The following is a 21,986-nucleotide window of genomic DNA, read 5'->3' as shown; positions in this document are numbered from 1 at the left end:
ATGTATGCACAACTGCATATGTGTGCAAATGCATGTATGTGTGTGTACATGCATATGTGTATGCATATGCACCTGTGTGTGTGTGCATGTGTGCTATGCTGATTGTGTCATGGAACCTGAAACACTAATATTTTTAGGGTGAGGTTGTGGTTTCATTAGCCTGTCCTGAAGGAATGGGTAGAGCCCTCATAACTTTGTAATCACTCATTTAAGTCATTGCCTGCTTTATTTGTTGAGTATGAATCATATACATTTTATTTATTGGTTCTGTTTCAAACATTACCAATTTTTTATCACTTCAGACAAAATCAACTTCTTTTTCATGTAATCTTTAGAGATATTTTATTTAACAGTTTGATTTAAATTATATTACTTGATCGAAGCAGCATTATTTGACATTGCATTGTTTTGTTCTACTCAGTGTGGAATAGAACGTGGTTGTGTTTTCTCACAATATTATTATCATAGAGTCCTGTTCTGGCCCTAATAAATAATATCAGAACCAAATACTCCACATCTTGAATCCCTCACTGTCAGTAAGTCTCAGGAAACATCTTGAAGTCCTTTGAGTACATGATCCTTACTATCATTTGTCTAGTATGCACACATTTTTTTTTATTGTTTCTTCATATGTCCTTTGATTCTCTCACTTATCAAATATCTTCTATTCACCTTTCAGGATCCAACATCGTGGTGCTTGTAGATTACTTTCTGATGTTGGCAGAAATAAATCATTCATTGCATCTTCTGTGATCTTATTATATTTAGCATTTAGCCACACATGTAGGGCTTTATTTAAAGGAAGTTACCAAGAGAACATTTTGTGAATGAAAACCGTGTAGAACTTAATCTTTGATTTTTCCTGGTCTTATCTGATGAATCTACACCACTATCATTGTCTACAATTGCCTTGTGCAGCATACCCCAAGCTTGAGGCTACTTAAATTGTGAATATTCTCCCTTCAGATTCTAGTACAAAAGAAGGCCTTGTACTTAATTGGTTGGTGATTCATCCAAGGTTGTCAGAAGCCCAAACCTGAAGATTGTTTCCTCTGTAGCACTGTTCTCGGATATGTTTAGCCATGTCCTATGCCACTCAGCATCCTACATGTCTGGTACTGCTTTTTAATTTAGAACCAGGCCTTTCAATATCATATTGACTAACACATTTATAGCCAAGAGAGTTTGTTCTAAGGTTTCCAAAGTCACATAGCAAGTGAGATTTCAGTTAAAAATCTGTTATTTCTAGTGAACGAGACAGCCTCAGATTCCGACTCTCTGGGTGACAGTGGCCTCTGGATTACAATGAACAGCGGTGACTTCAATTAGATCTACAGTGATGACAGTAGATTCAGGAGTCGTGCCCCTGTGAAATGATAAGCATTTTAGGGCAAGGGTGGGGCGGGGATGTAGATATGGTTCAGTTGCGGAAAGCAGGCTTTACAAACATGAACTCCAGGATTCTCTTTCTGTCTTCTGCCTCTGCATTTGCCTCTCTCTCTCTCTCTCTCTCTCTCTCTCTCTCTCTCTCTCTCTCTCTTTCTTCTCTCTCTCTCTCTCTCTCTGTCTCTCTCACACACACACATACATACATGTGTATACATACATAGGCAAATATGTGTGTAATTCACAAAAATGTGAACAACAGAATCTAGGACAATTACCCTAGTTCTACAATCAATAAGTTGCACAGAAAACAGAGGGAGCGGAAAGAGGAAATTGGAGGTAGAAGAAGGCTATATGTGAAAATACGGTTAGTGATTCATCAACAACTATGTGCATGGCTTTTCTTATATATGGAATCTAAATTAACTAAAGTCAGAGATACAGATGATATTAAATTAACTAAACTCAGAGAAGCAGATGGTTGTTGAGGAGTAGAGGGGAGGCAAGAAGAGATGATGGCCACCATGTGCCATGGGGCAGTGGTGCACGAGGATGCTAGCGGTCTGCCCTCCAGCAAGTTTCTTTGATAATACTCTGTTATATAGTTAACATTTGCTAAGTGAATGTCGTTAGAGATTCCGAACTCGCGTACAAACTGATAACAGTGGCAATAAAGGGATCAGAAAGGAAGTGTAAGAAGTGGTGGATGCAATCCTGACCGTAGCAATGTGTTCCTGGTTGGGCACTTGCACACCCATCAAGTTGTATACACTAAATATGTGTAACTGCTTCTGTGTCGGCGGTTGTTCACCAAAGCACTTTTCCAAAAGGTTAAGATGTAAAAATAAATGAGTCTATCAATAAATAATGTGTAACATGTTATGTTATTTTAAGCTTGATATTAAAATACATTAAAATGGGGAAATCAGAGAATCTGGTGACTGTGGATTTGCTAAGGTTATTCATGCCATGCCATGATGGTCATGTTTGAAAGGGAAATCCTAACATTATAGACATAAACATGAAGCTACAGGCAGCTACAATGACAGACACCTTGGATGGACTCAAAAAATAATAAACAAAACTCGACTTCCCGTCATCTGTAACTGCAGGAGATGGTTGATCAGTGTTTGGGAATCCATTTTATTATTCTAACTTGAAAACATCTAATGGTAAAATACTAAGAACCTGTGCTTGGCAGGATATAACCATTATACAGGCAAAAGCTTGATAAATCTTTTGGATGTTTTCTTGTGAATAAATTGTCGAAACAGAAAAATGTATCTTCTAGCCAAATTTTTGTTTCCATACCCAGATTTCTTGCTTTACCATTCCAGAAGAATTTTTAAAGAAATACATTGGCAAAAAGGAAAGAACACCCAAAGATTTTTTTTTCCTGTAGTTTGTCACTTATCATAGCAACTTGTATTTTGGAAGTAGACTTGAATTTACCACTTGATTTATTAAGATACATGAATTTTTGGCATGGGAAGACTTTTTCCAGATTAAAAAATATCATGTGATCAGTGTAAAAGATTTCAAGAGAGAGCTGATGTTTGCCAGAGTTCCATCGGAGTTAGGAAAATTAAAAAGCTGCAGGGCTGGGAATGTAGCTTGCTCTACACTGCTTATGCAGCACATATAAAACCCTGGGCTTGAGACCTCACGCAACAGCGTCTCCACTCCCACAAGCCGTTCACACCTTGTTGCCAGGTGCGGTGGCACACACTTGCAACATCAGCACTTGGAAAGCTGAGACAGGAGGATTGAAAGTTTGAGGATAGCCTTGGGATTCTGTCCAGAACAGAACAAAACAAGAAATGAAAACAAAGCAAAACAGATTTTTTTAAAGAAAAACCCAGTTTTTATAGAAAGTATTCTCTGATATGGGGATGAAACAAGGCCGGGATTGCCCAGGAAGAAGAGGGGATTGGACGGAGGTGTGTAGAATTGGCACGAGAAAGAGAGACTAACTAGGCCTACTCCAGGAAGAGTGTGTCACTAAAATCATTACCCAAAGGAGTTAAAACCAAATCAGGTCTTACTCAAGACTGATCTATGTGGAATCTTATTTGATAGTGGGAGCAGTGACAATTAGTCTTCATTTTAACAGACTTCTCTTTGTGATAGGTGTATTTGTATTTGTGCTGTGCTCAGACTGCTTAGCAGTACAGGGCTTGTGGAGGGACGGGCTAAGGTACAAAGTGACAGTGACTTTTCAGGGATATCCAAGAGACATACCAATAACTGGTCCCGGAAGATAACTGGGCAGTTAGGTCTTAGGAGGTATACAGGAATTTGGGGATGAAGGGGTCCATATGGATACCTGGGTAGGAATTTTCTGCCACAACATGTATGTGGACAACTCTATATAAATTGGTAACTTTCCAGTAAGTAGGAAGGTATTGTCATCCTTCTTAACTGGGTGTTCATTAACCTAGGACTTGATATGTCTGAGGTTGCTGATGGCTGGTTAATTAGTACCACCAGTACCAACAACTTCCATTAGAACTAGGAAGAAGTTGGCAAGCAGAGTTATATACCTTTTCCTGTGGCAACACAGCCTACAGCTAGAGATACGATCACTTTGCCAGCCTGGTTTAGAACGAATGCCAAAGCTAATGGTCTAAGGCAACAACCATTGACCTTTATGACCAAGGCTTTCTTGATTCAGGGAGCCTGGATTCCGCCATCTATACTCAACTCTCTTCTTCACTGTTTACTTATCTGATGGAGCCGTTCTCTTGGAAAGCTGTGTTATTCTTGTAATGCAAAGTGACAGAGAAAATAAAAACACCCAGCTGAGAAAAAGCCACAATGTTAATGTGAAACACAAACTTTCTGTTCATCTGAATCTTAGTTTATTTTAAAACAGAACCATAACGGCTCAGATCCTGGAGATTGGGAGGGGCTGTTGCCACAGCTGCCCTGTTCTCAGATCCTTCCCCAGCATGCCTTCTGGTCTTAATCCTTAGCACTTTTCCCAGGAGCCAAGGTGGTATGATGTGGCTTTGCCCTCCCTGAATATGGCTTGAAGACCAAGGGAAGAGCAAATTCTTCAATTTACAGTAGATCAGTGCGAAACGAATGTCCCAATGTCCTCCCTGCCAGCACTGAAGTCCCTCTGCCTGCATAAAAGCTTGGTCAGGCTCCTCCAGGAGCTTTGTTCTGGATGAATATGGCTTTGTGTTTCATCTGTACCAAGTTTGGGGGCTGATCCCAAACTCTCACAGCTGGCATGGAGCAACATCTGGTTGGCATCTTCTATATCCTGTGTTTCCTGGTGTTTGCCTGCATTTTTGGGAATTAGCTGGTATTCTTTTTTTTTTTCCTGAATGTTTTCTGAACAGTATTAGCCATATAAGAATCTTTGCCATATAAAGCCCCAGGGAGAGCCCTGCTATGTAGGCTGTTTCCTGTCCTCATTCCACCCCAAAACTGGAAAAACAAGAGCCCGATGGGGGAAAATGAAAAGAAACAGTGCAAATAGTAGAAGGAAAGCAGGAACTCTCCCAGAGGAGAGGGTTTAATGAATCATGGGAGGTAAACAGCATCAAATTATACCTCTCTAAGAAGACAGTTCAAGAAAGTGTCTGCCAGGTTAAAAAATCAGTGACCTTAATTCAGTGGGGTTATGATGGTCAACTTGAAAAGTATGTGGGTGGGAAACAAAATTACTGACTTCTAAAAGGTTTTTATTGTTGATCAGCATTTTGCAACCAGGGTCCACAAAAGAATCTCCCAGAGAACATCCACAAAGCGTGAGTGTCTGGAGATTCAGGTTCAGTTCTATTCTCTGTTTTTTTAAGGAAAATATTTTGCTAAACATATTTTATTTTTAAGATGAAAAAGCACACCTGAACTATCTGTGGATTGAGTATGAGTAGATTCTAAGAGTAAGACACTGGTTGCACAGATGAGCAGAGAAGCAGCAGCTGGGATTCAAAGGCAGGTAGCTGACGTCACCCCCAGGGATTTGGAACAAGAAGCCATCCTTTGCCAAGTGACGACTTCATTGAGGGTTTCTAAGCCCTGACAGCAAAGGCTCAGCTGACTGCTGAGAACCTCTATTGTCCAAAAGCTCACTCCTTAATATAGTCTTTGGCTATAGAATGAAAGAAATGTTAGGGAAAGGCCCCTTCCATCAACTAAAGCCTAACCACAAATGCCCTGGTGGTGGACATGGAGACCATGTATGTCAGGGGAGGAGTTAGGATGGATTATAGGAAGCAGAAATGGTCTCTAGCCAGATGAGCTGGGCCTAAAGAGGCACACAACTGGACTCTTCTAGGTGAATGTTGATTCTTGAGAACAACGTTCTGGATCTTTCTCTGGATGTCTTGCACCAAAGAAAGGCTAATGTCAAGGATTGGTAAATGACCCTGGATCAGTCTGAAACTATTTTCTAGAAAAGAAGGATAAACACAGACCAGAACAAACCAAAAAACTGACCCCCAGGCAGACAGTGAGGACCCCAATGAAAAGCCATGGAGATGTTTCACCAAGTTAAGGATAAAGACAGCCTGTGAGGAGGTAGATCAGACAGCGAGTGGGCCAGGTCACTCATGCGAATGCCCAGCCTCTTCTGAGCTTGTCACTTTCTTTTGAAGGAGGTGGCTCAAGCCTGGGGTCCGATGAGAATACGTAACATCAGATTTTATCATTAGTGGTTCCACACTATCACATTTAGAGAACATGTAATGTTTAAAATTGTTTGTGTATAAAGATCTTATGTCCAAGATTTAAAAAGCCCCGACTGTAATGAGGAAGGTATCCTTTCATGTCTACCCTGTGAATCCTGCTTCCCAGAGGAAAACATGCTTCATATATTATGATCCTATTCTGTGCATGTGTGCGTGGGCAGGAACATAGAAATGAGATAAGTACAGGATGAGGAGAGAATAAGAGAAGGAAAAGGTCCGACGTAGCTGCAACAGGAACTCTGCGGCAGTCTTGGGGTTTTCAATGATGAACGTCAGTGGTGGGGAAAATGGACTGTGTTGATGTGAGCGGTTTGGAGGCGTTGGGAATGATGATGAAGGACTGTAGGTGAAGATAGCCACATCCTGTAAAGATGAATTATCTCATTTCGTGGCGATGTTCTTACTAGCTCTGAGGCGCTGTTTGGGACTGGGTTGCAGAAGTAGCCACTGTGAGCTCTCAGAATCTCAGGCTCGCCGAAAATCAGGGTATGTTTGCTAAAATAAACCAGAAGTTAGTTTTTCTATTATATTTTTTTATTTATTTTACATACCAATTACAGTTTCCTATCCCTTCTTGTTCCTTCTGCTCTCCTCCTGTCTATCCCATCCACTCCTCCTCCATTGAGAAAGGGGCAGGCCTCCATTGGAGACAACAAAGTGTGTTACATCGTATTGAGGCAGGACCGAGCTCCTTCCCCGGCATCAAGGCTGGTGAAGGCATCCTTACATGGGGAACAGGTTCCAAAATGCCTGCTCATGCACCAGGGACAGATCCTGATCGCACTGCTAGGAGTCCTACAAACACACCCCAGCTACACAGCTGTCATCCACATGCAGAGCACCTAGGTCCATCCATCCAGGCTTCCTAACTGTCAGTCCAGAGTCCATGAGCTCCCATTAGCTCAGGTCAGTAGTCTCTGTGGGTTCCCTGTCATGATCTTAACTACCTTGGCTCATATACTCTCCCCTCCCTCTCATCAACTGAACATCCAGTTCTCGACCCAGGGCTTGGCTGTGGATCTCTCCGTCTGCTTCCATCAGTTACTGGATGAAGACTCGATGTTGACAATTAGAATAGTCACCAATCTGATTACAGGAGCAGGCCAGTTCAAGAACCCTCTCTACTATTGCTAGATGTCTTAGCTGGGGTCATCTTTGTGAATTTCTGGGAATTTTCCTAGTACCAGGTTTCTCTCTAACCCCAAAATGGTCCCCTCTATCAAGATATCTCTTTCATTACTCTCCCCCTTCATCCCATCCCCAACTCAAGCAACCCAATCCCTCATGTTCTCATCCTTCCTTCCCCCTTCCACCTAGCCCCCAGTTTACTCAGATCTCATCTGTTTCCCCTTCCCAGGGTGATCCATGTGTCCCTCTTAAGGTCCTCTTTGTTACCTAGCTTCTCTGTGGCTATAGATTATAGCCTCGTTATCCTTTGCTTTATATCTAATATCCACTTGTGAGTGAGTACATATCTTGTTTGTCTTTCTTTGTCTGGCTTACCTCTCTCAGGATGATTTTTTTCTAGTTCTACCCTTTTGCCTGCAAATTTCATAATGTCATTGCTTTTTTACTGTTGAGTAATATTCCATTGTGTAAATTTACCACATTTTCTTCATCCATTCTTTGACTGATGGACATGTAGGTTGTTCCCATGTTCTGGCTATTATGTATAATGCAACTATGAACATAAGTTAACAGTAGTCAGAAAATGTTACAACATAATCATTGTCATTTGAAAGTGGGATGGGTCTATCTCAATATTGGTTTTATTTTACATTTTATTTTCATTGCCTACTGTGAATACACATACCCACAATAGTGACTGATCATTTCAAGTATGTTATTAGTTATAAAATGCAAGAATGAATGAACAAATGAATAAGGGTATGAACCTGAATGGGGTAAATAGTGCTTAATAATCTGAGTGACACAGTTAAGTAGCAACAACGGAGTCTGTTGCAAGGATCTGCTGTTTCCTACCAGTCCCAGCTTCCAAAGCACAGAGAGGAAGCTTGAGACTCTAAGGAGACTAGTTCCTGAGCTTTTCTGCTCACTGTCTACTGCTCTACTTTTCTAACGGTCTACAAGAGACTCCTATTTCCTCCACATCTTCCCAGTCTGTTATTCAGACTTTATCAACTTCTAGTAAGAGCACCCAGACCACTTGGGATCCCACATTTGAGGTCTGTGAATCTCTTGACCTCTGGTTGGATTTTGAGACCTCACTGAACCTCTTAGTCTTCTTTTCAATTTCTTGTCAAGCCATGTAAATGAGGTTCTTTCAGTTCTTCTCGGAGGTCTTAAATATATCAATTAAATGGTACTTTCACAGTTTATTGAACTTGTGGGTGGACTGTAGCACAGGTATTGTGATGATGCTTATCTGAACTGAGTTCACCACCTGTCTGACATTCATTTCCAAGAGCTAGAAAAGAATGGCTGGCTCCTCTTAATGGTTCCATACCTATTTTTGCATGTGCTTTTGAATTTATATTAAGAATAGACACTTTGCTCATGATGAGACAGCCCTGTTTGACACAAAGGACCACTTTCTGCCAAGGAGGCAAAGTAGGAGATGGCCTTGGACTGTCATCCATATTTTTTTGAGAACATAGTCCTTAGTCCTTGCCTGGCTTACTCTCTGTGTTTTATATATTAAATATATCTGTGGATCTTTGGGTCAATACTTCAGCAAGCATGTTACAAGTAGGGTGCAGTAACATACTGCTTCCTAGTTTGAAGACTTTATTAAAATACAAATTGAGAAGACAGTGGGTCTATTTAAGGAATGAAAATATTTTTGAGTAATACATAGATGTTCTCATGGGATCTTATAGTTTAATGTGAAAAGAAAACCTTATAATTATTATTCAATCATATCTAGAGAGATAGAAACAATAGAATGAGTAGCTATTAAATGAAGAGTCATTATATTGGTTTACCCCATACAGCTGGAGTGGTCCAACAATCACCCTCTCACAACAGAGAGACCAAGAATCCAGGAGTTGTTCAGTCCACAAGGCTGGTGATCAGAAGGCCCATTCCTGGAGACAGGGGCATCTTTGAATCCTAAAGAAGCTGGTTGCAGTGTTGGCAAAGGTACCAGCACCAGCAGGAATAGGGCAGAGGAATTCACCAGGGAGGGAACAAAGGCCAGCAGAGTAAAAGGGCAAAGCTCTTCTTCTTGGATGTTTGTTGCTATCTAGGCCACTACCAGAAAATGCTCCCCACATTAGAGTGGGCCTTCCCACATCAATCAAGGCAATCTAGATAATCCCCCACAGACATGCCCATTGAGTCACCATGGTCCAGACAATCCCTCGTTGAGTCCCTCTTCTTGGGTGATTGTAGGTCTTGTCAAATTGATCATTTAACTATGTACTGCTAACCTGAAGAGCATGCCGTTTGTACTTCACCATACACTATTAAGAAGTTAGTCCTCAGGGCACCATGGGATCTCACAGAAGGAAGTATATTTTTTTGAGAATCAAGTGGAATCAAAGAAGCACCTCAGAGGATGTCATGACTGAGTTGATTCCCGTGGGCTAGAATGCTAACTGTGCAGATGATTCAGTATTAGATACTAGTAAATGCCACTGCCATAAAGAGGAAAGCACACATTTCTTCTCTTGTTGGAAGTGTAGAATGGGTTGGAGTGCGGGTAGACTCGACATGATCCACTGAAATGTGGGTTTGTATCAAAGCACAGCTGCTTTGCCATCAACTCCTGGATCCTGGGGAATTAAGTGCTCATTGACAGTATCCTCAACTGGAGAATTGGAATATAATTTATAAAATAATTATATCAACAGCTAAGTGTTTATTGAATATTTACAGTCTCAATGTGCTAAGTACTTTGCATGTTTTCTCATTACAGTTTTCCAAGATCTTCATGAAATAAACACAACTATACACCTCTTTCCTTTAAAAGGATGTGGAGCGTAGAGTATGTTGCTTGTTTGATTAAGGTAAGTGTAATTCCCGGTCTCTGGCCTCCATCTTTGGAGCCTGTCCCTGTGCCTGCCAAGCCTTGACCCCTCCCCAGAGGAGGGTCAAGACAGCCCTCCAAAGTCTTGACCACTCTCCCAGTATATTTAAACTGCTTCCCCAGAAAGCTCCCTCGTGGTCTCTTTTCTTTCCCCATCTCAGGGCCACCCGAGAGCACAGGAATCCCATTAAACCTGGATATTTTTTAATTTGGCTTGTGATTTGGCTTGATTGGGAATTTTGCATCGGCAGAGAGCTCACGTTAGGAAAATTCCTAACAGTAAGAAAGACAAAATCATGCCGTGCTGTGATTTGACTTTGGGTAGTCTGTCTATACTGTGACTTTGGGTAGTCTGTCTATACCTGTGCGTGCAATCCTGACATTCACCTATTTCCTAGTTGAGATAAAGGATGTAGTCTATAACTGGTAGGGGTCACTGAAGATGGGACTAATTTTTACGAGGGAGAGTACTCTACAGAAGAAAGAACAGGACCCAGAATCAACCTGTCTGGTGGGCGTGAGGTAATGGGTAGGACATTCTCTATTGCCTATAAGGCTTTGTTTTGTTCTAAAGAGTTGGAAGATTTAAAGGAAGTAATTTACAAAGAGTCCTCATGGAACACGGCAAGCATTAAGTGAGATCATCATCATCATGATCATCATTCTCAGTAGGAGCTATCTGAATGTAGCTCCTTTTATTGTGAACCTGGATGTACCGCAGAATAAGAGTAGGGACAAAAAAAAAATTCATAGTTTCTCAGAATCATGAGTAACATTGCTTGGGCCAAAAAGCAGTTTATGAAAATGGCCCTAACCTCAGAGTTCTCCTGTGCCTTCTGTTCCTCTGCTATGCTAATGAGATATAATAACCTTTTAAAAGAAAACCTTTTAACATATTTTCTGTTTATCTCAAATATTTCCTTCCTTTGTCCTCAAGGTTGGGCAGTAATTGGAAAAAAAATTCTATTTTCCTTTCCTTCTCCAATCCCACTCAAGTTGAGCAGGCCCTGGCTCTTTGCCCACCCACCTTTATTCCAGATGTTACCCTGGCGAACCTCTCAGGCTGTAACCAGGCAACCATTGGGAAGAGGGCCCTCCTGGCTCTGGGCCTAGAAACAAAAGAAAAACAAATAGGAGGATGTCTTGACTCTTCTACCTACTTTGGTTTTCCAATCGCACTTCCCTCGAACTTTTATTATTTTTGTAATGGAAACTGAAGCTTGGTATCTGGGGCTGTCTGTACACGCACCAAATGTCCGGTCCTTTCTGGAGCAGACCTCTGGCTGGATTTGATCCTATTGATCCTGATTCAGGAGTCTGACGGCCAAGGAAAACACTCCTACGCCTCCTCTCTCCAGGCTGGAAAGGAGTACTGACCATGTGGCCACGCAGTGATGAAATCTGGGAGGCTCAGGCAATCAAGCGGCTTTGCACAGGTCACACTCAGCATCTCAGTGAGATTGTTCTGGCCACTTGTATATTCCAGAGCATCTTTTTGATCTCCAACCTTATTGCCCTCTTTCTCTCCTGCTTCCACTGCTAGAATCTTCTCTGGGTTGCCCTTTATTAACAGGAGTTGGGACTCTAGTCTTTCCTTTATGAAACCAGCAAAGACATTTTAACTTAGGAGTGATGGCATCATGACTCCTTCTCAAACTCTGCTGTTACTCTGCATGGTGTCTCTAACTGTATCGTTGAGAAGCATCACTCATTCCTTCGACACTTATTTCACAAGTACTTATCCCATGCCAGCTTCTAACATCATCCTGATAGTATGGTGACCATATCTTGTAGACAAAATTGAGAACACTTAGCATTCTGTTGACATGTGAATACATTAATTAGTAAATAAAAATGTAATTTGTAAGATGGCCATGACTGTTTAAAAAACAAAATCAAAAGCAATAAATTGGGGATTCAAGATTGGAGATACAAGAATGGGGGAATTTGGGAATGTTCCCTGAGGTGAGAGTTGGAGGAAGCCAGTAATTGGTTGAGTCATTCCAACAGAGGATACTGAGAGGGCAACACCAGACTAAGGTAAGAAAATGTGCAAAAGGAGCTAAGGTGTGAGAGATTCTGATTTGTCTAAACAAAACCCAATACCCAGCATGGCTTGAATGGAGAGACAGGCAAAGAATACCTAGGGTGTGTTCAGAAACCAAGCAGGTACATCGTCTTGTTTCAGGTGAGCTGAGTATTTATGGAAATGTTTGAGCAGCATAGTATGATTTGATCACTTTCATACAGTGTCTTGGTTAGGGTTTCCATTGCTCTGATGAGACACTATAACCACACTATTCTTAAAGAGGAAAATATTTAACTGAGGTCACTCACTTACAGTTTAGAGGTTCAGCCCGTTATCATCATGGTGGGATATGGAGGCATGCAGGCAGATGTGGTGCTGGAGAAGGAACTGAGAGTCAGTCCTACATCTTGTAGGCAACAGGAAGCAGTCTGAGACACTGAGCATGGCTTGGGCATATATGAGACCTCAAAGCCCACCCACATGGTGACATACTTCACACAATGAGACAACACTTATTCCAACAAGACCACATCTCCTAATAGTGCCATTTTTTGGGGGGACCATTTTCTTTCAAATTACCACAGATAGATTGTCCACGTTCTTGTAGAAAGGCAAGAACCAAAGTAGGAAGTTATCCCATAGTCTGGCATGAAATATTGAGGATTTGGGCCCAAATTAGCAAGTTTTTATTATTTTGTACAATTAACATACACTAATGAAAATTATCATGAAAATTGTTGGATTTTGCCAATGCTTCTTCTTTGATGATTGTTTCCAAAATAAACATCTGTTTGCTCTGGTCATGGGGAACTGTCTCCCTGCTGAGATGTTCTAGGCATTTCTAAGGATAATCACCGTTCCAGTTAATCCTTATAAAGGGATGGGGCCTGTCTTCTCTAGGCCCTCCTGCCTCATTTTAGTCTGGCCCTTAGTTTCAGGAAGTCTAATCTTAATGTCTTTTAAGACTGTGTTATGGAGGCCTCCCCTTCCCACAGTCAGCATCCTCAGATGCTGGCTCTACTGTAGGCAAGGACTCTACATTCTGGATATCTCATGAGGATTTTCGAGTCAGAGTTATGACATCTTTCCCATGAGGGTCGAGGCTGTGTGGAGGGCAAAGCCCGTGGTGAGCATCTCTGCTTTTCTTACCTCACGCACCTCTGTTCATTTCCTTTTTTTCATCCCCGCTTTCTTCTTTTCAGAGGAATGAGAACGGTTAACTTCCAAACAAACTCATACTACTTTGTAGACAACAGCAAACACCCAGTGCTATATTATCCTGATAAAACATATCTTTCCATAATGTGGTCCAAAGCATAGAGGATATTTTTGCTCTCACAGTTCCTGCCATTAACGTTTTCCTTTTGCAATCTTCAGATAGTGTTATGAGTGGGTTTGTGTTATAAAAAGCTACATAAACACTCTCACCTTGTAATCTTCCATAATGGCATTAGACAGATGTGGGCTGTTGTGTCTTCTCTTTCTTCCCTCCTAAGTGTAGCAACACTAAAATGGTATACCTTTTAGGGCTGGATGAGATAATGCCTCTTAAGAGTGAACTGTGAAAAGTAGAGACCATCCCCTGCATGAGGTGGTTTTGAGACTCTGACAGCAAATTGGGTGTACAGAGCTTGGCAAAGTTCCCAACCCATTCAGTAGCTACCAAGTCATCATTCCTGTATTTCGGGAGGAATTATTTTATCAATGTAAAAGTGCAGCCTAAATAATGGTAGAACTGATGGATCTGAGGGGATTAAACTTGGAAAGCATCTCCTCCCTTTAAGTCATCACTGAGGGGTGAAGGTGTGACCTTGGCCAAGAGAGACATTTCCTGCTGGCTTTTTTTTTTTTTTTTAACTGAACACCTACGAAAGTCTTGGTGTGAGTTGAAAGGGGTAATGGCCTCTGTGGGTTCTAAATGGAGAGGAAGTGAATGCACCCAGATGTTTACAGGGAAAGATGATGTCCAGAGGAGAGAGGGTACTGCAGTAGTATGATCCCTTCCCTGAAGAGTGTTCAGTGATTCAAGACTGTAAGTAGGAAACATGCCAGAGAGGCCTAGCAGCACGGCAATTGTATGCTTAGCACTAAACCTGTCTAATCCTAGAGTCCAAAGTCTTTCCTTGACTGAGACTTCTATGCATTACTCAGAATTAGTCTGTCCCCCATCTTTATGGGGGGAGGCTGAAGATAAAAATGGAGCCAATTTTATTTAGAATATTTCCCAAACTCCTTTGCATCTTGGATGGCCATGTGACTGCTATCTACTCATGACTAATTCAAAGGGCTGTGTGGAGGTTGTTTAATGAGAGTTATCATGGTTGGGGCTGGAAAGATGGCTCAATCGCTAAAGGCACTTGCTCCTCTTCCAGATTCAAGTCCAGTCCCCTGGACCCACATAACAGCTTCCAACCATCTGTAACTCCAGTTCCAAGAGATTCAGACTCTCCTCTAGCCTCTTGGGCCCCAGGCATACACACAGTACTGTTATATACATATAAGTTAAACACTCATACACATAAAATAAAAATAAATAAATTTTAAAGAAAAAAGAGCTATCGTGGGAGAGGGAGGATGGCTCAGTAGACAAAAATTCTGTCACGCAAACATGGGGATATGAGTTCAGAGCCCTAGAACCTACATAATCAGACATGCATATTCATACATAACTCCAGCACCGGGGTGAGGGGGGTGGGATAGTAGGATAGGGGGAGGGAACAAAGACAGATAGATCTAGGATTCCTGACCAGCCAGTCTAGCCAAATTAGAGAGGTAAAAATATTAAGTAAAATATTCTGTCTAAAACATCAGATTAAAACCAAAATCTGGAGACACCTAGTTTTGACTCTGGCCTATACATCATACACAGGTGCTCACACACACACACACACACACACACACACACACACCACACACACACAGAATCTATCAGGTCTGAAAAGCATCTTCCAGTCTCTTGTTCTCCTGGAATGAACATGGTGATAGGTAGGACCTCAGCAGACATTTTTGAGACTAGTGCTTAGATGCTGAGCATGGTAGACCTGAAAGTTAGAGTCTCTGATAAGTTTGTAGAGTCACTATACTGTTTCTAGATTATTTAGCTGTGTGCATTTTAACCTGATAGGAAAGAAATCATCATTGTTATATGAGTTCTTTGCTTCTGTCTTTGTTACTGGAAACACCCAAACTCCTAAATAATACTGTAACCTGTTTCCATGTGCCTGGGGACGAGAACCAGACATCAAATAAACACACTTTCTCTCTCATCTACCCTTGTCACCTAAGAGAAATTATTAATTTGAAGGCAAAAAAAATGGATAATTATGATTTTTATTTCTTTTCTGTTTTTTTTTCTAATTTTTTTGTTTCAAGTCAAAATTTTAAAGAAAGGCCTAGGTGAGTGTAAAATGTGACACATTGTTTGGGTCCTAATAGTCAAAGTAATTTCAGTTCCTGCCGAGGACATATAAGGTTTATAAGGGTCTTGATCTGTTCATTTAAAACTAACAAGCTATTGGATGGTAGCGATATTGAAATGTCTAACCTTAGATTAGTGCAGAAGCACAGAAGGACCTTCATGCTGGCAGTACTCGGTATTGTAAGAGTAAAAAACAGACACGGGTAACAGTGCTTTCCATGATGGTGGCCGGAGGCTTTGCTCTGGGTTCCAAAGTGCTGGGAAACAGCAGAGTCAGCATTTGGTATGGCGAGATATTCAAGGTAGAGACTGCTATTACCCAGTGCTGTCCACGTGAATGAGCTTTATGGAAATCTTAGTAAGTCACATGAGAATGTAAATGTCAATAGACCACTGACCCTCAAAGGCTGAGCAAAAATGACCCACCAATAAATATCCATTAGGCGTAATAATAACTTACATAAGGTCTTCTCTCTCTCTTTGAATTGTGTAATTTCCTTGAGGCTAACAAGTTCGAGGTGGCCTAAATGCAAAATAAACCCAGTCCTACCATAGATGCCCCTAACACAACACTCTATGTCTCTGTCTCCAACACCTCACACTGACCTTCTTGTTCACATCTCAAACTTTTGTAACAATGCACCAGAAATAAAAGCAGGCCAAGGTGTATTAGCTCACAGTTTGCATTTCTCAATGACAGGGAATGATGGACACTTGAAAATAACTGGATATTTTTTTTCCTCTCAGGTTCCTTCATCCCTTCCCATAGCTAGATACCGATCATTCGAACATTCAGAAGCATCAACTAAAAAACAATGATTTCTAGATTTTTCTCTCTGTGTTCCAAGTCTTATATTTCTGTTTGTTTGTTCTACTGATTTGTGCTTGCATCTTGGTGTAGACAGACAAATCACACTTATCAATGCTGACTCACCTCAGAAGAAATGTGGAGATGGTACCGGATTAGCTTCTCAACACTGAGGCAGATAAAATCAAACATCTGGGAATATTCTCTTGCCTAGGCTAAACTCAAGGTTACCTATATTCTTTTATTTCAATAACATTTAACAGGTATCATTAACATGACTGGTGTAAATATTTTAATAAACTTGATCTGCATTGGGAAATTTCAGAGATAAGTGAAGAGAACAAAAGGACTGAATCATTTTAATAACCAGGTCAGAAATTGTGTGTCTATGAAAAATAAGCCAATGAGTTGAGTGGATATTTCTCAAGAAAAAAAGTGCCAGTGGTCTTTAAATATATTTTGAGTTTTAGAAATATTTTATTGTAAAGTACTTAAGAGAGACCAGTAAGTAATTGAAAAGTTCAAAATCATTAGCTATCAGAGACATGTAAATTAGAACTGCTCTGGGATTCCATATCACTGCACTTCAAAATGGCTGTCTCAAGAAAATACATGTTGGCAGATGCTGACAAGGATGGTGGGAAAGAGGAAGCCTCATTCACTGTAGGTGGAGGTGTAAACAGGTGTAGCTGCTATGGAAATCAGTGTGAAACTACATCATAAAACTTAAGATATAACCTCTGTAGGGCTCAGCTATATCACCCTGAATGAGAATACCCACTCCCCAGACTCTTAGGTTTGAATATATGGTAGTGGAATTCTTTGGGAAGGGGCTAAAAGGTGTGGCCTTGTTGGAAGAGGAGATGTGTCACTAGGGGCAGGCTTTCAGGTTTCATAAACTCATGCTAGGATGTGTGTGTGTGTGTGTGTGTGTGTGTGTGTGCGCACGCGCACCTGCAACTTGTAGATCATGTGATCAGCTATTGTTCCCCTGACATGTCTGCCTGCCTCTGTGCTTCCTACAATGGAATAACCCTCTGAAACTCTAAACAGGCCCCTAATTAAATGCTTTATTTTATAAGCTGCTTTTGTTATGGTATCTCTTCGCAGCAATAAAAAGGTAAGTTAGGCACACTTCTAGGTGTGAACCCAAAGAACTCTATGTCATTTATGTTCATTACTAAACAAGTCACTATAGCGAGGTCATGGAATCATTCTATATGTGCATCCACAAATGAATGGCTGAGGAAACAGATGTATATACACACAATGTAATTTCATTTAACCATAAGGAAAAATATACTTGTGAAACTTGCAGTGAAATTCATAAAAACAGAAAGAAATGTTATATTTAATGGGTAGCAGCCTTGGAAAGACAAACCCTGTGTTTTCGCTCATCTTCTGATTTTTATGCGTCTATTTGTGGGGGAGTGAGTACAGGCAGAAGCAGGGGACTGCAAAGGGGCTCATGTGAAGGAACGAAGAAAACCAAAGGGAAGGGTGGTGGGAGGGGCCACCAGTGATATAAAAATAGAGGGGGACATCACAGGTAGAAGGGCATAAGAGGGGATGGAGAGCAGGGATACAGAAGAGAGGGAGAAATCTAAGGGCATCCATCAAAATGCCATAAGGAAACCTGTTGCTTTGTATACTAATTAAAAAAATAAGACATAAAATGTGTGTTTATGAATCCTGTCCAGAAATTATCGCCTTGAGAGATGAATTACTTTGGGGTGTCATTGTTCAACAGCACATGCAGGGACCTCCATTCTGGACACCCTCTTCTGAAGCAGTGACATGATAAGAACCTGAGACCAGACAATGTAAGGGACACAGAACATACTTATTTTTCATCCACACGCTCAGACCTGTTTGCTGAGATCTCACCTGCTTCCTCTATGGAGAGCTCCAGCTGTCACTATCATTGTCTCTTTCCTGGCATTACCTGTCCCAGTCTCCACAGAAATAAACACTAGACACTGATGTGGCTTCTGCTGGGCATTCCACAGCAAGAGGCCAGTGTCTTGTCACAGCAAGAGGCCAGTGTCATAGAACCAGCGTTGTAGGCTTCTCCCTCTGCCTCCAAATTGAGTAGAGTCTCCCTGTCTTCGAGGACTGGCCTTCATTCCTATTATGTCAAGAGAGGTTGCATGGCACACCTCTGAAATGAAATGTATCAATCGCTAAGAAAAACATGACTATGGAGATTGAGGAGCCAAGAGGGAACAGCTTATACATTCCAACACGCTCTCTCTGATGGGTCTTTCTAAGGTGTGGTGGTTCATTGCGGCATGTTCAGGGAAACACTGCATTTAACAGCAAACCTATGTCTTTGCGAATTAAGTGGGGGCTAGTATATTAAAATACCACCCCGTGTTTGCTTTTCTTCCTTCTCCATGTCCTGGTCCCTTTACACACACTGTCCCGTGATCAAACTCCCCTGCACGTGGAAGGTACATGACCTTCACGTCAGGTCGTTTCCTAGGAAGCTGAAGAGCCTCAGTTGGGTCAGTTGTAAGACTCATTACACTCAGGGAACAGCTTCTCATTGGCATTTGGGGGGAGTCAAGACATGAACCCCACACGGAGAAAAGAAACCAGCTGTTAGTTCTGCATGGGAAACAGACTGGAGCAGGCCTCCACCATGGCAAAGATTGGGAATAAGTTGTTTTTTTTTTTTTTCGAAGTTACATGTGCAGATATGTTTGTGTAAAGCAGAATACACAGTCTGCCAACTTTTACGCAAAAAGCCTTCCATTATTTATTGCGTTTACTCTGTTTTCCTTCAAAGCCTTTATGGTTATTATATTATTTCCCCCTTTATCTCTCACTAGCTTTCTGACATGAAAATCCACACAGGTGAGCTTCATACCTGGGTGTTTACAGTGGAAAGTCTAATTCTAGTATTTGAATAGAAGGGACGTAATCTTTGCATTGCAGCGTCAGAAGAAATTTAAAATAATCATCTGAAGCACTCACTTTCTTCTTGTTATTGATTTATGGGCTTATCACACATTAATTGAATATTTATCCATGCAGATCTATTTCTCCCAATTCTTTCCATAGCAACATTTCTAAAGTGTCTGGACATTTTTTGGGTGTGATATTTTTGATGACTCGGAGCTCATTAACCCTTGTAGGACTGCATGCGGGGTTCAAGTAGAGTTGATAATCAGGCAATATGCACTCACATAGAGCTGGCTGGTGAGATGGTGAAATGCTTCTAGTTCCGTCAACAAACAACACAATATTAATTGTGAAAGGTAACTATATGATTAATTCGTAATATAATTTCAAATGTGCACTCATTAGTTCAGGTTGATTATCATGCAATGTGTCAGAGTATCATAGTTGAGTAGGCTTTCTGTCACAGAGTGATATAATTGGTTGTAAAGATGATTGAATGAAGAGTAGCTAAGAGGCTGTCACTAGTTCAACAGAGGTTGGAAGATGCTGCTGGCTATGACACATTGTAATGCTGGTAAAGAAATAATTTCTATTCAGTGATCTTAAAGGAATCTAATGATGTCAAGACAATGGTGGCCCTGAGCTTAGCACATCCCACGGGTACTGTGTGCACGTACCCTGGCACTCCCCTAGAGCTGCGGAATAGACCACACAACAGCAGCTGTGTAAGGGTGTGGCTTCTCCATGACTCCTCCCACAGTGTCACCGCGACAGACTATGATGCTTAGTTATTAGAACGTTTTAGAGCCTACCTGCGCTCAAGATGCTATTGTGGGTGAAATGCTATCAATGTACTTCTGGACAGATAAGCCGCAAATAAAGCAAAAAGTTTCTACATATCCTCCACTGAGCTTCCCCCAATCATAAAGCCACAGTCCATCAGAGTAAAATGTTAAGTAGTAACTTACCATGATTTCATTTGCTAAATTGACGGCAGAATTTACGTAGATTCCATTTTACATGAGTGTGTATGTGTGTGCGTGTAAAGAGTGTCTTTCCCTGGCTCTCCGTGCCAAGGCCATGGAGTTTTAAGCCTCCACAGAGGTGGAGCCTGATGTGAAGCCCACATTCCTTTCATTTAAGAATATTCATCCCATATGGAGAAGTGGACCACGTTTATTAATCACTCCAGAAAGCATGTAATTTCATTAGATCAAGCCTTGTCTCTAGGCATTGACTCACAGGAGGGAACAGCTTCCCAGCGACCCAGAGCCCCCACGACATGCTCTGTGGAGAGCACACTCTGGGGCCAGCTGCTCTGGTGCACAGCTGGAATCCCAAGCAGCAATGGGTAACGGTATGCCAAGGGCCATAGAGCTGTCACAGCCCAAGCAGGGTTATTTGTGGCTTCCAAAAAGGGGCTGTAACCTTTTATGATATCCACAAATCTCAGCCTTCAAGAGACAAGGAGAAAATGCAGTCATGCTGTTTGACCTGGCCAGTTTCCCCTCCCACCACCGTCCATTCCCCAGTATCTGCACAGCTGTCCCAGAAAAGAAAAGGAAAATAAACTAAAAAAACAAAACAAAGCAACAACAACAACAGCAAGAGATACCACCTGACAGCCAGCTGAAACAGCCAGGCAGACCATCCGATGCCGCAAGAGGAAGTTTAAGAAAGTTGTTGACAGCTTACAAAAGAGAAGCGCTGAGCATTCTGTGCTCTTTGCTGGAGACGAGGAAGATTTATCTATTATCTATCTATCTATCTATCTATCTATCTATCTATCTATCTATCTATCTATCTGGTGGGGTGTTCTGCATGGCAGCAGCAGCAGCAGCAGCTAAGGCATGGTCATGGCGACCACTGTCTCCTTTGTCATCCACCAGGCTTGCCAGTGCTCAGGGTTTAGCAGGATAGTTAAAGAGAAAATTTTGCCACACTGACATGCAGGCAGAGGAATCTTCTTTGATATGCTTGTTTGTTCATTCCCTTCTTTCTTTTTCTATAGGAGCCACAGGAGCAAAATGGTTCCAAGAGTGGTCTCTGGATCCAGGTAGTTTCTGTAATGCCTCTAGTACCCACTGGTTGTATGACCTGGGTGTTAGGCTGCTGGGATAGACAGATGGTGTCACTCAAATTCATGTCGTGAAGCTCTAAGCCCCCGGCACTTCATACTGTGGTATTATTTGGAAGGAGTGTTTTAACGTGGGTAGTCAAGTTCAAAGGAGCTCAGTAGGTTGATCGCTGATCCAAAATGGTGGGGGTCCTTATAAAAGTAAACATTTTAGAGATGGACGCGAGGGGACATCATGTTTCAAGAACACAGGGATGTCATGATGCTTCTAAAAGTTGGAAAAAACTACAGAGCAGGCAAATCATTGGATGCAAATGCAGAGGCCCAGAAGGGCTTCAGCTGGGTTAACTCTTAGGACAGCTTGATCTCAGATCTGACATGGCCAGCATCACATCTCTCCCCCTGTCTCAGCTTGGCCAGCGTATTCTGTGCTCCTGCCACACACATGCTAGGTTTACCCTCTTAATCCTAAACTGCTTGACTTTATCCCAGTCCTCAGTGAGCCCAGTCCCCATATGCCGTGACTGTCTAGTCAAAGGATGATGGAGGTGGTTCTTATATTTTATCTGTTGCTTTCATTGGTTAACTAATAAAGAAAACTGCCTTAGCCCATTTGATAGGCCAAACCTTAGGTGGGTGGAGTAAACAAAAGAGAATGCTGGGAGAA

This window comes from Chionomys nivalis, chromosome 9 (genome assembly GCF_950005125.1).
Source record: "Chionomys nivalis chromosome 9, mChiNiv1.1, whole genome shotgun sequence".
In the NCBI taxonomy this organism is placed as follows: Eukaryota; Metazoa; Chordata; class Mammalia; order Rodentia; family Cricetidae; genus Chionomys; species Chionomys nivalis.
Note: the sequence above shows the minus strand (reverse complement) of the source record.